General features: G+C 44.2%; 1 protein-coding gene across 1 annotated transcript in view; it reads right to left on the bottom strand.

The window, feature by feature from the left end:
- Positions 1-17805, bottom strand: part of ASAP1 (ArfGAP with SH3 domain, ankyrin repeat and PH domain 1) — a 161789-nt gene extending 143984 nt beyond the window's left edge. The window contains exon 1 of the mRNA XM_075743314.1: positions 17556-17805. The gene's annotated coding sequence lies outside the window, so the exon portion shown is untranslated. The remainder of the gene's footprint in view (positions 1-17555) is intronic.
- Positions 17806-18017: the final 212 nt, after the last annotated feature.

Below are 18017 nucleotides of genomic sequence, written 5' to 3'. Positions count from 1 at the left end.
AAAGGCACTACTCAGCAAAAACCAGAGGCTGGTGACCACCAGGACTGCATTTCTTGTCACAACATCTGTGACTTCTCTTTCTGTCTCATCTCACCTTGTGCACTGGTGCCTACGTTACTGCATGGTCAGATAACTGCACACTGACCGCCGGCTCTGCTCGGGGTTTACAACTGCCCCGTTCATCTTCTGCTCATTTTCCCAGCCATAATTCTGTTTCCCTTACAAGTTGCTGATTACAATGTCAAACCCAGCATAGAGCCCAAGAGTGACCCTGAAGAGCTGACTGACAGCCTCTTGATAATGAGTCCCCATTTATAATGGTTTCTGAGAAATGTCAATTGCTCAGTTTTTAATCTATTAAATAATTACAGTGATGACTTTAGGTAACTCTAATTTCTTAATCAAAATGTTGTTTGGTGCCAGAAGTTCCACCAAAGTTCGTAAGTATTACATTAATAGTATTGATTTTTTTTCTTCAGGAAAATGTAAAACCTCAAGAAATATCAAGATAGCTTTCTTGAAATAAAATGTATCATCTTCCTTAGTTCCATCCTGATTGGCATGAATTGCAGTACTTTTCTCTGATTCTTTATGAATAGTACCTGGAATTACCCATTCCAGTGTTTTACACTGGATTGATGTCAGGCTGAAAGGGTTATTAATCCTCAGGTCATTCCACTGAACTTTTAAATATATTGGCAAATTACGAGCTTCCTTCCATTTATCTTTAAATACCCATGTGTTTGAATATGTATGGAAAGTCAACTTAAAAATTCAGATAGTTTCTTGGACAGTATTCTTAGAAATAACAGCTGATTAAACAACAATCTAGTTTCAGGAGATGGCATTACTGTTAGAACAGAAATTAGTTCTCCACCCTCATCTGATGACATGATCATTATATGATTATGAAGTTATCATGATAGGATATTTGGGCTGTGCAAGTGCTATGGGAGAGTTGCATCAGACAGCTTAAATCTGGTTTAGGAATTCATGCTGCAAAATATGATGATTCTAAGACTCAACAGTTTTGTAATGTATCAACACTGTTGGTGTATGGAGTTACAAGACATTGCTATAGAGGGCAGAGGGCTTAAGCGTACTTGTTAGGTAATTTTCTGCAGTCTCATTCAAAGGTGAATTTTCTTTAAGAGTCTTTTTAAGAGTCTTTCTTATGACTCTTAAATAGATATATGACAAAGAGATTTGTGTAAGTATTTAGACTGAAGGACTCTCTAGTCTTTGAAGCCTGTCTTTCGTTACTTGTCTAAGGGCTTCAGGATGGTGGTATTGTGACTTAAATCTCCTTGTATCCACTTAAGAGTGACCTTTTTATTACTTCTGACTACATCCATCAGCTATTTCTTGGGTGCAGGAAAGAATTTTCATTTTGTGGAGGCAGCAGCTAATCAGAGTGTGCTGCCTGGCTTCAAACCTCTGGAGAGCTTTCACTGATCTCATCAAGGATATTTTTTTATATTTGATGACAAGGCTGCCATTCGCAGTCCAAGATTTGGAGTTTTTGAGTACTTACAACCCATTTATGAAAACTGTGAGGGGCTAATTACACATGAAAGTGTTTCCCACCTCCTCTGTGAGGTCAGTCAATGCTTAATTATTTACTCAATGTGTAGTCTATAGCAAAATACCCTGTACATGGTATATGGATAATAGATTAATAATATAATCTGAATGCAACATCTAGTCCTCCTGTCACTGCCCCCACTCATTCTCAATAGCCACTGATTGTGGGCTGAATTCAATATCAAGCGTTTGCTGAATGTATTTTTAGGAAGAAGTCATTATAAAAATTTGAAACTAAACCTGCTGTAGCTGTGTTGACAATCAACTTGTCTCTGCACAAAAAGTCTGGTACGTATGAACTTTCCATGTCCTTCCTACAGCAGTTTTTCTGTGGCACACCTCCTGCTTGTAGCCCTCATTGATAACCCAGGCACTAATAAGGTCTTGCATTGCCCTTGAGTCTCAACATCTTCACAGAAGTGAATGAACATATCTCATATATATATTTGTAGGATGACTATATATCCTAGTGATCAAAGCCTGGCTTCTGCCACAAACAGAGCCCAATGTGCTTATCTCAGTCTGGGGTCTCAAGCACAGAGCCAATCTTTGATCACAAGGATGACTCTACAGTGCCTTCTGCCAACCCCTCTTGTCTTGGTACCACTCTGCCTTCAAAGTAAAAGTGCTGTATTTTTCATGCCTTCAGCCTGTGCCAAGCAGTACTGCTCTAGTTAGGAGCCCTGTGAAAATGTCATGTATTTTGGCTGCTAGAATACTCCTAGCCATCCTGTCCTTCAGCAGAGTGCACAACTATCAAAGCATCTCTACAGAATATCTCAAAATACAAGACACATAGAAACCTTAATACAGGAATACAAAGATGTTCCTAAATAGTCTTTCTTTTGTTCATCATGTCTGTACCTACCCCTACAGTGAGTCATGCCCAGATCCATGAGCATGCTCTTTGAAATCATATGGACTATCTATATAGATTAACTCAAAATAAGTGACAGAACAGAGCCTTTAAAATGATCCAAACTCAGTCCATGTAAATGGGATTCTTTACATCCACTTTAGTGAGCTCTGACTCAACTTTTAGACTGTAAAAGTGAGATGTATCTGACAAAGTGTCTTTGCCTGGGCTGTTCACCCCAGGCTCCCTTTATCATTACTGATGATACAGACAACTGAAACTAGGTTGCAGCTCACCTCATCCTACAAAAGTAGATGTTTGAAGGAGAGATACTAAAGTAGATGTCTACAAAGGTCAGATGAATCACAGCCTAAACTGTCTCTTTCATTCTACTAAAGAGACTAAAAGAGAGAGAGTAGGGTGTCAAGGCCAGAGGTAGACACCTACCCCAAAGATGCTGCATGCCCTGAGTGTATTGCAGCAGGGCCTTCTTATTTCTGCCTGAACCATACCGTGGGCAAAGACCGTACCTCTAATTATGCATTCAAGAAGAGGGTCCAGGTGGAAGAAAAGAAAACTAAAAAAATGTGATAGAAAGGCCCAGAAAATGCCACTTATTGGGTGCACTACCATAGATGCTGACATATTTTTTACTGGCAATTTAATGGGAAGTTGCAATGATGTTTAGATTTTATTGGATAGAAGAAGTTACACAAATAAAATTCAATAAAATTATATGTTGTAATATGTTTTATATTTATACTAAGAGAAGAATGATGCAGCTGAGAAATAACCTTCTTTTTTCATCTTCATTCGTGTCAGTTTCCTGATCAAGCTCACGTGATGATACTTGGACTGCCTTTCATGGTGACAGCATGAATTTATGCTGAGACAGAAGCAATCAAATCATATAGTTTTCAGGAGGGTGGGGAAGCACTGAGACTGAGTGTCTCCAGGCCCCGATGGTAGTTAAAAATACTGAATAACTCATACATTACACTCTCTAAACATCTCCTAATATTTAATAAATCACAAAGAAATGAATTTTACCAATGTATTAGGTAAACTGGCTAATGAGTTGCTAATATCTCAGCAAGTGACAGTGAGATAACTGTTTTGGATGCACTCTGATGTGGTTGTCTCGCGTTACAGAAAGTAGAGAGGTGCATGGTGGATATCTTGAGGTTTCTTCTGCCCTTCTGCAGCTGTGGAGCTGAGCTGCCTGCTCAGTGAACACTTGCCAAGTGCCAGTGTTAAAAAAAGAGAAGAAAAAAAAAAAAAAAAGAAAGAGAAAGACAACTATTTCAAGGGGCAATTATCTAAATGAGCTGGAGAAACCTGGGATGACTAAGCCCCCAATCTCTGGAGAATTTGTTCTGAGCACTTTGATGAATTTCAAAATGGTATTGCATTCTGGGTTTTAATAATGTAGCCTTGCTGTTCTTCTTCTGGCTCTAGGCAACTGTTGTTAAGTCCATTATTTACAAAAGCCTAAGGAAACTGAGTTAATAAGGTAAAGCCGCCAAACTCAGTGCTGCAGAGCTGCCAGGTGCATGAGAACAGGCGAGAAGGCAGGTATGTGTGTTATCTTCACCATCACGCCTACCGAGGTGGGTCTTTCTATTTGTCATGTTAGGGATCTGTTTCACTTTCAGTTCAGCAAATAAAATTAATTAAAGGGGGCAAAAGTTTTGGTATGATCAGTGGTAATTTATGCAGTTTTGGTTTCCTTCCTCTGATACATTCATGAACTGAGTCTGGATCTTAGAATCATAGAATCACAGAATGGTTTGGGTTGGAAGGGACCTCAAAGATCATCTAGTTCCAACCCCCCTGCCATGGGCAGGGACACCCTCCACTAGACCACCTTGCCCAAAGCCTCATCCAGCCTGGTCTTAAACACTTCCAGGGATGGGGCATCCACAGCTTCTCTGGGCAACCTGTTCCAGTGCCTCACCACCCTCACAGTAAAGAATTTCTTTCTACCACCTAATATAAATTGACCCTCCTTCAGCTTAAACCCATTACCCCTTGTCCTGTCACTACACTCCCTGATAAACAGTCCCTCACCATCTTTCCTGTAGGCCCCTTCAGGTACTGGTAAGCCGCAATTAGATCTCCCTGTAGCCTTCTCTTCTCCAGGCTGAACAACCCCAACTCTCTCAGCCTGTCCTCATAGGAGAGATGCTCCAGCCCTCTGATCAGCTTCGTGGCCCTCCTCTGGACTCCAACAGCTCCATGCCTTTCTTGTACTGGGGCCCCCAGAGCTGGATGCAGTACTCCAGGTGGGGTCTCACAAGAGCGGAGTAGAGGGGCAGAATCACCTCCCTCAACCTGCTGGTCACGCTGCTTTTGATGCAGCCCAGGACACGGTTGGCTTTCTGGGCTGCAAGCACACACTGCCGGCTCATGTTGACCTTCTCACCAATCAATACCCCCAAGTCCTTCTCCTTGGGGCTGCTTTTAATCCATTCCTCCCCAGCCTATAGTCGTGCTTGGGATTGCACCAACCCAGTGCAGGACCTTGCACTTGGCCTTGTTGAACTTCATGTGGTTCGCACGGGCCCACCTCTCCAGTCTGTCGAATCTTGACAACTGATTAAAAAAATCACCAACACCAACAGCAAATGTCAGTCTCCAACACTGGTTTACAGTTTTAAGTTGGTGTCTTCAGTGAAGAGTGCTAGAAGTGCAAACATTTTGCTGCTTGAGATTGGAGTCACAAGCAAATCTGGCACTGAAACACCAAGCCGAGTGTAGGTGTTGGGTGCCTTAGTCCCTGGGAAAATTCAAAAGCGTGAGTCAGCTGCCCATATGTTTCTTTGCCAGCATCTGGAAGGCTGGACACTTAAAAGTGGGTTCATAGAAGATGACACAGTAAGAAGGAGGCACCTAAACTACCTAACAAGGAACACAAGAGGTGCAAGTGGGCTTTGATCTCAAAAATTCGAGACTTCAGGGGTATCTGTCTGTATAGCAGACCTGTAATCATCAATCTACCCCTGGAAGTAGGAACTAAAGTTAGCCATTCATGTCTCGTAAAAACGCAGTGGCCACTATGATACTTGAGCAGTTAGTGGCATTGCGTGCTGGGGAGGCTCCACTTCTGCCAGGCCTAGAAATTGTTAGTAGTTACAAAACAATGAAGCTAAATCTTCCTTTGTGAAAACAAAACCAAAACCATAGAGCACTGAATCTAAGAATTTTTTCCAGGGAACATCTGATCCAATTTAATTCAGTAAGTCCCATTCCAGTCATTAATCTCCAGCCAAATTTTGGTTCTTATTTTATTGCACATTATGATTTACTGCACAGCTCTCTGTTCATTATTACTTAGAGAAGCAGTTGTTCGGATCCTCTTTCTCTTGATCTCCCGATCAGGAAAATACTGCGCAGATGTCAACAGAAGTAAGACTATTACTCCTCCGAGAAAACTCTTCCCCAATTAAAAATAGTGTCTGTGAGGGAAATTATGGTCTTGCAAATGGCTTCTGCTTCTAAGAAAGACTACATTAACAGCACAAATGAGGCCTGGTTTCCTTACATCGGGTTTACCGTTTGCTGCAAAAACAGTGCAGTAACTGACACAATTAATATTGCACAAATATCCTGGGAGGGCTTAAAAATGTTGAAATCCCACATATGTATCCTTCAGTACATAGAAGAACCTGATCTGCCCAGTGCATTCCAGAATGAACCTATTTCCTTTTTGGGAAACAAATATCTTGTTTGTTTTTGTCATGCACAGGAAAGGACAAAGCAGAAACATATTTTCTCGTGATAACCGCTGTTGAAACCAGAGGGTGTTGCCAGCGTCCATGCAGATGCTACGTGGTCACTGTGGTCCTTCCTCCTCCCTTGCGTTGTATCTGTGGGAACCAGAGGAAAGCCCGCTGCAGTTTGTGTCTGGAGTAGGAGCTGGATGAGACTCTTTGTGACCACCACTCATCTCCTGTTAAACCTGGTAAACTAATATACATTGCAGATGGCTGGAGGTGCTAAGGAGCGAAAGCACTAAGTGGTCCTTTCTGGGGATCTGAGTTTCTTTGCCATCTAAGTTCATATTCTGGAGGGACCCCAGTGTCTTTCTCCAAGATGCAAATTGACTTGTCTTCAACAGTCTGGCCCAGCCGATGATTTCTATTTAGAAAGAGCCTTGAATTATAAAAACAAATGTTCCACAGCTCAGGACTGAGATTCATTGCCCTGCGCTGGGAAGCTCAAGAGGAAGTGCTGAACTTTTGTCTACTGAAACCCTAATCAGTGGACCGAAATAACTGACCTCACTTTCAAAAGGACATTGAAATAATTTATCCAGGACTTTGGTATGAGCTAAGGCTCTGAATTTTAGGCAACCAGCTTTTGAAAATTACTGATTTAAGCTTGTATTTACAATGGCCAGCTTTAGCAAACAGGGTCCTCTCCTGCTACTGCTTGTCCAAGCAAAACATTGCCACTGTACTAGCAGCCAGCACTAGTATGCAAGCAATACTGATGTCAGGTTACTATTATCCTCAGGAAACGCTTGTCAGATTAACGTGGTGGTTTAATGGCCAGTGATATTGCAAGAAAGTATTTCTCCCAAGGAGAGAGAATCTAAGTACTGGGATAAATAACAACAGGTGTCTTTCACCTAGCTGTTGTTGCTCCTGAAGCCATGCTGGCACACGCAGGTTTGCATGAACGCCAAGAGGACCTGGGAAAGGTGAAACCCCACACAGGCAGCCTGAAGGGAAAATGCCCATGGAAGCTTTTCCCCCAGGCTGTGGTGAGCACAGCGCTGCACTCCTGTGGAAATTCTCTTTTTGTGTCACAGTAATTGTAGCTTTTCCCTTGAGGAGGACGTAGGCAGAGGTTACAAGCAGTGTTTTTTTTTTTTTCTTCTAGCCATCTGCCTGCTTTTACAAAATGTGTAGGAACACTTGAGACCTCTGTTCCTCCATCTTGAGGAGGAAGGTTCAAAGTCTTGGAGGGACATGTGCACACACAGTGCAATTACATCAATCAGCCTCATTCACAGATACCAGGCTACAAATATTGCAGCATTCTCAGTAACACGTTATTTAAACTCCATTTAAATTATCTAAATTTCCATCATATAAGTTCTTTTTTTTCTCCCAGGATGTAAATCACAACACAAGTAATATTCTCTTAAATGATAAGGTATCCTCCAGCATCATGAAAAAGTGTTGTCTAAGTCTCCTTGTTTTCCTTAGGGTCAGTCTAAACCTGGTCTCACTGGCTGGGGTCATGTTCCCTCTTGTGCCTGATCTGTCTAATGGTGCAAATCTATTGTAGGAGTTTACTTGTAAGTCTAACTCTCTTGCTTAAGTTGTAGTGATTGGAGGACTTTGCTTAGGAAACTGCCAATACAACTCACAGGACATGAACCTATTGCAGATCTCAGCCTTGAGAAGCAGCTGCTTAGGGCCTTCTGGCTGTTCAGGAAATGAAACAGTCTTAAAATAGGCAGAATTATTCTTAGAAATGATTCTTGGGGCAAGGAGGTTTCCAGCTGAAGAGGAAACAGCCAGGCTGTTCTCTGTGTTTGAAGGCAATGGAAAGGATGAAACATAGAAGTTTATGATATACCACATGCATATACCACCCTATAGGGGGGACAGCATAATTACTGTCCGGAGCTTCCTAGGAACTCTGGGGAGAAAAACAGAAATCTCAATAGTTATGCAATTTCTCTAATTCAGACCTGGTGTCAGACAGGCTGTCTTATAGCTCCAGCCTACAGGAGTAAAACATAACTTACAATCACCTTTTTATCCTTGTTCCTGCTGCTGCTGCTGACCTTTAAGTCTAAAACTCTCAATGGCAAGGAAATTTGTTTCAGCTGAGCCAAATCCTATTTGTAAGTCTAGGTGGTGAGAACAAATACCAGCTGGAGATCATCTTGGGTCAGAAGTAGATTTCTAACCCCATCCTGGTCAACATGTGAACATGATAGCTCCTTCTCAACCACAACTTCATAAACACAGAAAATAAAAATGGTAAAGTTTAATTGACCCATGAAATCTGGGATTTTGGCTAAGACCTATCTTACCATTGATTAATCTGGAGTCAGATTGTGACATTAATTTAGGACAAGCGTAAGATCAGAATTATACCCTGCTGGTTGATCATAATTTAAAAGCTCTACATTTAATGTAGAATTATGATACCCATTAGTTTTAATAAAATATCCTCAGAAATTATTCTACCAAGGTAGATATCCTCTTTGTTCATGAATATAGATAACTACTGAATTGTAAGAATTTCTGATCCTGACAAGCTTTACTAAGTACTCAGCTACTAATTATGAACAGGAATAAAAGGACACCTGCTGAAATAATTAGTAAATGATATGCAACTGCAGCCTGCCTCTGATCAGATGGATGGAGCCAGGATCCCACATCAGCAGAGAATGCAGTCTTACACATTTTATGAGAAATATACCATTACGTAAATGATTACATCAGTAAGCATATTAATTTGGGTCACTACTGAACTGCTTGGATTAAAATGCAGAAGGAAAGTAGCGATATAGTTCAACACTAAATTAGATAAAATAAACGTATGAGTTCCATGGTGCTGGCATATATTTTATTTACCCACAAATAAATCTGGAATATTTCCACTAAATTCAGTTTCTAGCACTACTATAAATCAGCTAGGAGACTAGGATTGAACCCTCACTGTCAGTAATGATTTAATAGCTGTAAATTCAGGACAAAATTTCTCCCATGAATTTGTCTACCTATTTTTGTCTAACAATTTGTTGTACCCATATTAGCCTTTTTTTTTTTATGGATCCTTAAAATGTTTATTGGTTTAAGCAGCTAAAAAGCCTACAAATCCATGTTGCAAGCATCTGCAAGACAAGTACATCCTAAGAATGAGCTCTAACTCAGAAAGTCCTCCAGCTGAGACCCTGGAAAGCTGTGACGATAATCTGGGAAAATACCACTACATGTCCTCCTTGTTCAGCTCTTCCATCCTACACATAGGTCAGCCACTGCTGGAGACGAACACCTGAAGCTTTGGCTCAGGTGTTTTTATGTTCTATGGAACCATAGTATTATGGTAAGAGCTTGGTGTTATGCTGCATCTAGATACCATAAGGCTTGTCCTAGTGCCTGAAATAGCCTGCTGCCTCTCTGGCTGGCAGTTCTGGCCACAAAAAAATTGCTTTCTATGCATTTGGCCAACTGCTATAAAAAGGGCATGCAGCTGCACCAGCCTTGGCAGGAGATATCTCCCTCTTCCTGCCCCAGTAGTTTTGAGGAGCACATCAACTGTGTGCTCTGCATTTCCCACTTACACGCTCTTTTCTGGCTACTCCAGGGATGAACAAGAAGAAAAGGAGAGCCAACCATGCTTCTCCTGCTGCTGATCTGGGTAGTGCCATGAAGTGACTTGCCTGTGATCACATCGGAATTCGGTGCCGGAAGGTGGCAATCTCAGGGCTGTCGTTCACCCACTAACTAAAAGCTGATTTCTTTTCTTTGCAGACTGAAGAATAGACATGGAGGAATGCATGTGGTTGCAGATCCTCCCAGGACCCTGGAGCACAGCTTGGTTTCTAGCTGCAATCCAACTCCATCTCCATGCCAGAAGGCCACAGCTCCAGCTGCTGTAACCAAGAGAGAAGACTTGCAAGGCTTTATTTGCCCTTTCTCCAAAGCAAGTTGAGGTTTCAACCTTAAGGCCACACTCTGGAAGTCATTTGCTTTCCTAGATCAGGGGCCATTCTGGTGATTGTACAGATATGATAGTTTCATAGAAACATAGAATCATAGAATGGTTTGGGTTGGAAGGAACATTAAAGCCATCTATTTCCAACGCCCCTGCCATGGGCAGGAACACCCTCCACTAGACCAGGTTGCCCAAAGCCCTATCCAGCCTGGCCTTGAACACTTCCAGGGAGGGGGCATCCACAGCTTCTCTGGGCAACCTGTTCCAGTGCCTCACCACCCTCACAGTAAAGAATTTCTTCCTAATAGCTTGGGGTGGGTTGACCCTGGCTGGGGGCCAGGTGCCCACCAGAGCCGCTCTATCACTGTCCATCCTTCACTAGACAGGGGAGAAAAGGTATAATGAAACGCTTGTGGGTCGAGATAAGGACAGGGAGAGATCACTCACTAATTGTCGTCACGAGCAAAACAGACTGAACTTAGAGAGGAAGTTCATCCAATTTATTACTAAGCAAAACAGAGTAGAGGAATGAGGAATAAAATCAATCTTAAAACATCTCCCCCCACCCCTCCCATCTTCCCGGGCTCAACTTCACTCCCGGCTTCAACCTCCTCCCCCCTCAGCAGCACAGGGGGACGGGGAATGGGGGTTATGGTCAGTTCATCACACGTTGTTTCTGCTGCTTCTTCATCCTCAGGGGGAGGACTCCTCTCATCGTTCCCCTGCTCCAGCATGGAGTCCCTCTCACGGGCTACAGTCCTTCACAAACTGCTCCAGCCTGGGCCCCTTCCACGGGGTGCAGACCTTCAGGAGCAAACTGCTCCAGCGTGGGTCCCCCACAGGGTCACAAGTCCTGCCAGCAAACCTGCTCTGGCGTGGGCTCCTCTCTCCACGGGTCCACAGGTCCTGCCAGGAGCTTGCTCCAGCGTGGGCTTCCCACGGGGTCACAGCCTCCTTCAGGTGCCTCCACCTGCTCCAGCGTGGGGTCCTCCACGGGCTGCAGGTGGAATCTCTACACCCCCTCATCCTTCCTGCATGGGCTGCAAGGGGACAGCCTGCTTCACCATGGTCTTCTCCAGGGGCTGCAGGGGGATCTCTGCTCCGGCGCCTGGAGCACGTCCTGCCCCTCCTTCTGCACTGACCTTGGTGTCTGCAGAGTTTCTCACATCTTCTCACACCTCTGTCTGGCTGCAAAAGCTCTCCCTAAGTTGTTTTTTTTTTCCCTTCTTAAATATGTTATCACAGAGGCGCTGATTGGCTTGACCCCCAACTCTCTCAGCCTGTCCTCATAGGAGAGGTGCTCCAGTCCTCTGATCATCTTTGTAGCCTCCTCTGAACTCGCTCCAACAGGTCCATGTACTGGGGCCCCCAGAGCTGGACGCAGTACTCCAGGCGAGGTCTCACGAGACTGGCGTAGAGGGGCAGAATCCCCTCCCTCAACCTGCTGGTCACTCTTCTTTTGATGCAGCCCAGGACACGGTTGGCTTTCTGGGCTGCAAGCACACACTGCTGCCTCATGTTGACATTCTCACCAATCAATACCCACAAGTCCTTCTCTGTAGGGCTGCTTTCAATCGATTCTCCACCCAGCCTGCAGCTATGCTTGGGATTGCACCAACCCATATGCAGGACCTTGCACTTGGCCTTGTTGAACTTCATGCAGTTTGCACGGGCCCACATCTCCAGCCTGTCAAGGTCCCTCTGGATGGCATCCCTTCCCTCTAGCGTGTCAACCACACCACACAGCTTGGTGTCGTCGGCAAACTTGCTGAGGGTGCACTCGATCCCACTGTCCATGTCGCTGTCAAAGATGTTGAACAGTGCCAGACCCAGTACCGATCCCTGATGAACGCCACTCGTCGCTGTTCTCCACTTGAACATTGAGCCATTGGCCAGAACTCTTTGAGTGTGACCATCCAGCCAATTCCTTATCCACAAAGTGGTCCATCCATCGAATCCATGTCTCTCCAATTTAGACACAAGGATGTCATGCGGGACAGTGTCAAATGCTTTGCACAAGTCCGGGTAGATGATGTCAGTTGCCCTTCCCTTATCCACCAATGCTGTAACCCCATCATAGAAGGCCACCAAGTTTGTCAGGCATGATTTGCCCTTAGTGAAGCCGTGTTGGCTGTCACCAATCACCTCCTTGTTTTCCATGTGCCTGAGCATAGTCTCCAGGAGGGTCTGCTCCATGATCTTGCTGGGCACAGAGGTGAGACTGACCGGCCTGTAGTTCCCCAGGTCTTCCTTTTCTCCCTTTTTAAAAATGGGGGTTACATTTCCCCTTTTGCAGCCAGCGGGAACTTCACCGGAATTCTATGACTTCTCAAATATGATGGAGAGTAGCTTAGCAACTTCATCTGCCAGTTCCCTCAGGACCCACAGATGCATTTCATCAGGTCCCATGGACCTGTGCACCTTCAGGTTCCTTAGATGGTCTTGAACCTGATCTTTTTCTGAGCAGATTTTCACCTGATGAATTACAAATGAGGCTTGCAGCTGGGTGAAGAAGATTAATTGCACTATTTTATTTGTGCAATGAACACTTAGGAGCATGTTTGTTTGTAACCAAGGAGTGGCTCTCCTAATCACAGACTGAGGATGTACTGGAAATGGATTAAAAGCCCGTGACCTCTGGGAGTCACAAATCCCTTGCAGAATGTTTCAGAGGAATCTCCTCCCATGGGGAAATGTTGCAATCTTCAGTTTTATTGGTTTCTTTAAGCTCCAAATTCTTTACAACTGGATGTTACTGAAGCCCCATGGCTCTGTGATGATGAGCGCTGTGGCACCATACGGGTGTTGGGATCTTTACCCCCACAAGCACAACTTCTCCTCTCATTTGCACATATCCTCCCTCCAGCCTTTCCTTCCTGCCCAACAAATTCAGGTTTTGAGGACGGAAGAGCTTGCCCAGGACATTTTACCACCCTGAGCAGGGTTACCCCTTGCTGTCACCCCCGAGCCTGGCTCTGCAGCCCCGTGCCACCCACCTTTCACCGCTTCCCCCGGGGATCGCCCAATGGTCTCAGGCATTCTCGGCTTTGCAGCAAAGCCTCTCCAATTTGTTTGTTTTTTTTTCCTCTGGCTTTATTTATGAAAGCTGCATGCGGAAACACCCTCCCCCTCATTGACACCCCTTTTCTCTCCGTTTTGCTTCCTGACGGGTCTTTCGTCCTGACACACCAAATAAAGACACAAAACAGGAGGTGGGGAACATCTGGCCCTGGCTGCAGAGCATTGGCAAGAAGAGAAGCTCCTAGAGATCATTTTTTAATTTTTTTTTTCCTCTTTCGCGGGACCTTGCTGTGGGATGGTCAGGGCTTCCTGCCGCAGCCCCCGGGGCAGCCAGCAGCCCCCGGCCAGGGCTCCGCTCTTCCTCGCGCAATTACAGTCTGCAAACGTTTAAAGGCAGTTTCTTTTGAGTTAGCCACATGCTTCAAATTGTTATGTGGTTAACCACTGAGAACAAACCCCCACACAAATACCTACGGCTCAACTTGCTCTTGCCAGGGTGGTAGCAGTGGGGACGGAAAGGGAGGGGGGAGGCTTCCTCATTTTGCTTTTGATGAGAAGAAAATAGTTTTCTTTTGACTTTTCCAAACTGCTAGCAGCCGCCGCATCGCGGTGCACACTGGTTGTTGTCGTTTGCACATTTGTTCGCGTTTACCGCTGATGAAAGGAGCCTTGTTCGACAGCCGTGGCCACGTACACCACGGGACGAGTCCTCCTCTGGTGTAAATCAGCTCGTCTGGTGAATGGGAACTGAAAACACGACCTCCTCTCCGAGCGCACCATGCAAATGCCAAGCCGGGGGAAGACTTCTGCTCTTTGACATTGCCCTATCCCATGTCCCTTAACTCTTATAAAAAGCCGAATACTTTTCTGCTGACTCACAGGAGCAGATGGATTTTGTTAACTCCAGCCGAGATAGAGGAGGATACACAAAAAGCGTCGCTGCCTCTCAGGGGATGCTGAACCCGGCTTTGGGGTACAGGGGTGGACCAAGCAAGGAGCTACACATCACGCCCTCCATGGATGGAGCTGAGCTTGGCTCTTGGGTACCACATGGGAAGAGAGCGATACGTGGTCCAGGCTGAGCCCTGCTGCTAATCAGTGTCTGAAATAATGAACCATACGGTCATTTCCTCCCCCACCTCGTGCCCTCTCTCTGAAGCACTGCAGCTCCCCAAAGCCCAAGAGAGAGACTTAGAGCCCACAGCAACAACAAACCAAACACCCCAAAACAAGCACAGAGCTTGCAAACCCTCAGTAATTCCATTGCTGCTACTTAAATCTTCTTAAATTACAGAGATTTTAGTTAAGTAAATTAACTTTCCTTTGCTTGCATTTCCTTTTTTTGAGAACTATGAAGTCACGGAGGAGAAAATTGTCTAACAAACCCATTCCTACATGGGGACAGTTTCCAAACACAATTGGCATAGCTGTGCTTGTAGTGCTCATGACAGTGGACCCAAGTGGAGATATAGATAATTATTTCACCATGGGCCAACTTTGAGATCCATCTTAAGTTTATTTTAATTTATAAAATGATGAATTAAAGACTCTACAAGGTGGCTAGAAGAGTCTTGAGGGAACAGCTTCAATCCAAATGTGATCCGCTTTGCTCAGGAACGAAACAAAATTGTATTTTTTTGCAGCAAAATAGCGCACAAAGGAGGGGCTAAAAGCTTTGGATGTGGGGAACAGTTTCAGTGAAAGTGGTTTAGTTCCTCTGGTCCATTTATCATCTGAGCAGAGAAACATCACCGTGCATATGATGTTACCTCTGCAGGACTCTGTGCCTGTCAAAACTGTTCATCCGCACTTGCCAACAACAGGAAGAAAGGCAGGAGGACTGGCAGTCGTGATGGTGAATGGGTTGGACGCATGGAGTGAGGGCACATGGGTCGAACCTCCTCACTGATGCAGAAAGGGAAAAAGAGGGAGGGAAAGAGCATTAAAGCATGAAGTGTTTAATCTTAGAGTTTAATGGTACAGGTGGTTGGCAAAAAAAAAAAAAAAAAAAAAGACCTTTTGCAGAATTTCTTCATGGGCAACTGAGTAGATAGGTCTTGGTGGCCAGTTAGTCCTCACGCTGCTGAAGGCACAGGAGCAGATGCCAGCAGAAACAGCTACCGGGGAATATTGGTGCATTAACATTATTGGCTGTGGGCAGCTGAGTTGGGAATATTGCACTTACTTAGATAGTTTAAAACTAATGTGATAATCACTTATTAAGGAACTATTTAGTGCTTGGTATAGGTATATGAAAAGGTATAAAAAATTCCCACAGTCTAAATCAAACAGAACCTTAAACCTATGTGAGGGCTATCAGAACAAAACAAAAGAAAAAAAAAAAAAAGGGGGGGGGGGAGGGAAGAGAATTCAGGTTTATAAAAAGCAACATGTACACAATGAGCCGAAGGTTGTGCTTCTGCACTTCCCGGTCTGGGTGTGAGCAGAAGAGGAAATACCAAAATACAACCAGAAAAACTATTCCCACAGCATTTCCAACCTGACTGAGACCAGAAATTTCTGACAGTCCTGCAAAAAAAGGGGGAAAACCCCCTGACTGATCCAGTCCCAAGCATCCTGCTCATTGGAAAGCAATGAAATTGCTGAAGCTAGGACATTTGGGTTGACCTAGACAAGCCTTCGTATTTCCTCCGAGTCCTCATCTGCACTCTGTGTTTTCTGCGGTTCACTGGTCGTTGGTGACACTTTGACTGTTCTGCCAGCTTTGAGAGGACTACATTTCTGCTATAGCCAGTTTAATGTCAGCTGTGACCACAGACCACCAAATCGCATGTTACCTGCAAGGCAGGGCACCACGGTCCACTCTAACTCAGGTGAGGGGTTCCTTGTCCTCCCTTTCATTTTTGGGGGATCAATCCCCTACAATGAGAGTACAAACCTACGTACGCAGCAAGAACCAACATTTCAACGCATAAAATACCATCAGTTTCAGCGTTGCCCCATGGTGGTAATTAAAACTGAATTCCTGAAGGCTTGCAGGCAGAAAAGACATGGATTTGGTCTGGCTGGTCTCACACAAACTTCCATTGATACCAAAGAAAAACTTGAAGAAGAGCAGCAGGATCACATTCAAAGGGTTATGAGGAAAGCCAGCACACCAGGCAATTAGTTTAAAACTTCAGATATGGAAGCTCTGCAAAGATTTTGGAAAATGACTCTTTCCCCTTATTGGTATAAAAAAGGAAAGTATTGTCTCCTGCTATACTGCAAGAATTTAAATGTTAAAGTCTCTTGATTGACGTGCAGTATTATACACTGGGATTCAGGACATTTTCAGTAGTCTAATGAAAATCAGGGCTAAAGTAAAATTACTATAGAAAGCTGTTTTCCCTATAGATGTTTCTTAACATCTAAGCAATTTCTGAATCAAGCTTTTTTTCCCTAAAATTAGAGAACCAAATCCCTGGAGCAGCTCCAAGGAGCAGCTCAGGAATGTTCAGTGCAACCACAGCCTCCAGCTATGGGACAGAACAAAAGTTGCAACAGCAGTGATGCTTTATCTTCCACATCTTACTCCAACACCCCTTTGGTGGGTGCCAGCAATGAAATACGCTTCAAAGAGGTCCGAAAAGAAGACTTTTTCTTTTCAAATGCAGAGTCACTGATTTTGAGACTGGTCAACTCGTTGCATTTGTGACTGCCCTTTATCTAAAACCACCTCAGGTTAATAATGCCATCATGGACTCTCACATCCAAAAATGAAGCTAAAACCTTAGCTAAGCCTCATGTCTGAATGCAGCTTTCCAGTTCATTCAGAGCAGCATAGCACTCAGCATTTTCCCTCCAACAACAGCAAGCCCCTTTCTGGCCTCCCGGAACATTGCTGCATGAAATACGTTTTCACTCCTACTGCAAACTTATTTAAGAGACAATAGGAGAAATAGTTGGCACGTGAATTCTTCTTAAAACTTAACTCTAGATCAACAATAAAACATAAAAGGCCAAGGAAACACGCACAGACACTCAGAAAATTCTTATTTTTCTTTTAAGATTAATTTTTGCTGAGATTGAGACATTGCAATTCACTCAATGTGGGCCCCATTCTGCAAGTCTTTTCTTTACATGAGCTCTTTTTAAAGTCACTGAGGTTGTTTACGTGAGTAAAAGTTACTGACATGAGGAAGGACTCGCAGAATCTGGCCTTACGCATTTTGCTACAGTAACATTTACCTAGACATTCTCTGGGCTGTAGAGCAGCGTGTATTTTTAGGAATTAAAAATGGACTTCAGTTGCTTTTTTTTTTGGAAAAAGTTCTAACTTCAGCTTCACCCATCTGCTTTTTGCAGTTTGCTCAGCAGCCACATTGCATGGACGCGCTCAGCCTTTGTCCCTGTCTCAGAGCTGGTCGTTACCAACCACGCTCAGCCCCAACGCGCCGTAACTCACCAGGATGCGTGCGGTCTGAATTCCCATTCCAGATTTGGTCCTCAAACCTAAGGCCATTATTCCATCTCAGACTAAAACATATTCTCCCATGGGCAGCTGAAAAAGAGCATGTTTCTTCAGGTTTTCTTGCCACAAAAAGATAAAAGAAAGTGAAATAAAATAATAATAATAAAAAAGGAAATCCAAAGTACGGCAATCCCAGAGTTCTGGAGCCTAAGATTGTTGATCTGCATCCATAAATGTCCTGACCGGTGAGGAGACAGAGGCACTACAACTGGAAAAAGAACAGGAAGGAAAACCTACCATGTGAGCAAAGTTAAAAAAAAAAAAAAAAAGAAAAAGAAAAAGGGGGGGGGGGGGGGGGGAAGAGAGAGAGAGAAAAAGGTCTGCTCAGTGGACAGCACTTGGGCTGATAGCAGGGATTTCAGGAAATCCAAACACCCAGACAGGAAATCTGAACAC

The sequence above is a fragment of the Balearica regulorum genome, chromosome 2, assembly GCF_011004875.1.
Source record: "Balearica regulorum gibbericeps isolate bBalReg1 chromosome 2, bBalReg1.pri, whole genome shotgun sequence".
Taxonomy (NCBI): Eukaryota; Metazoa; Chordata; class Aves; order Gruiformes; family Gruidae; genus Balearica; species Balearica regulorum.
This window is presented reverse-complemented; position numbering and strand designations above follow the sequence as displayed.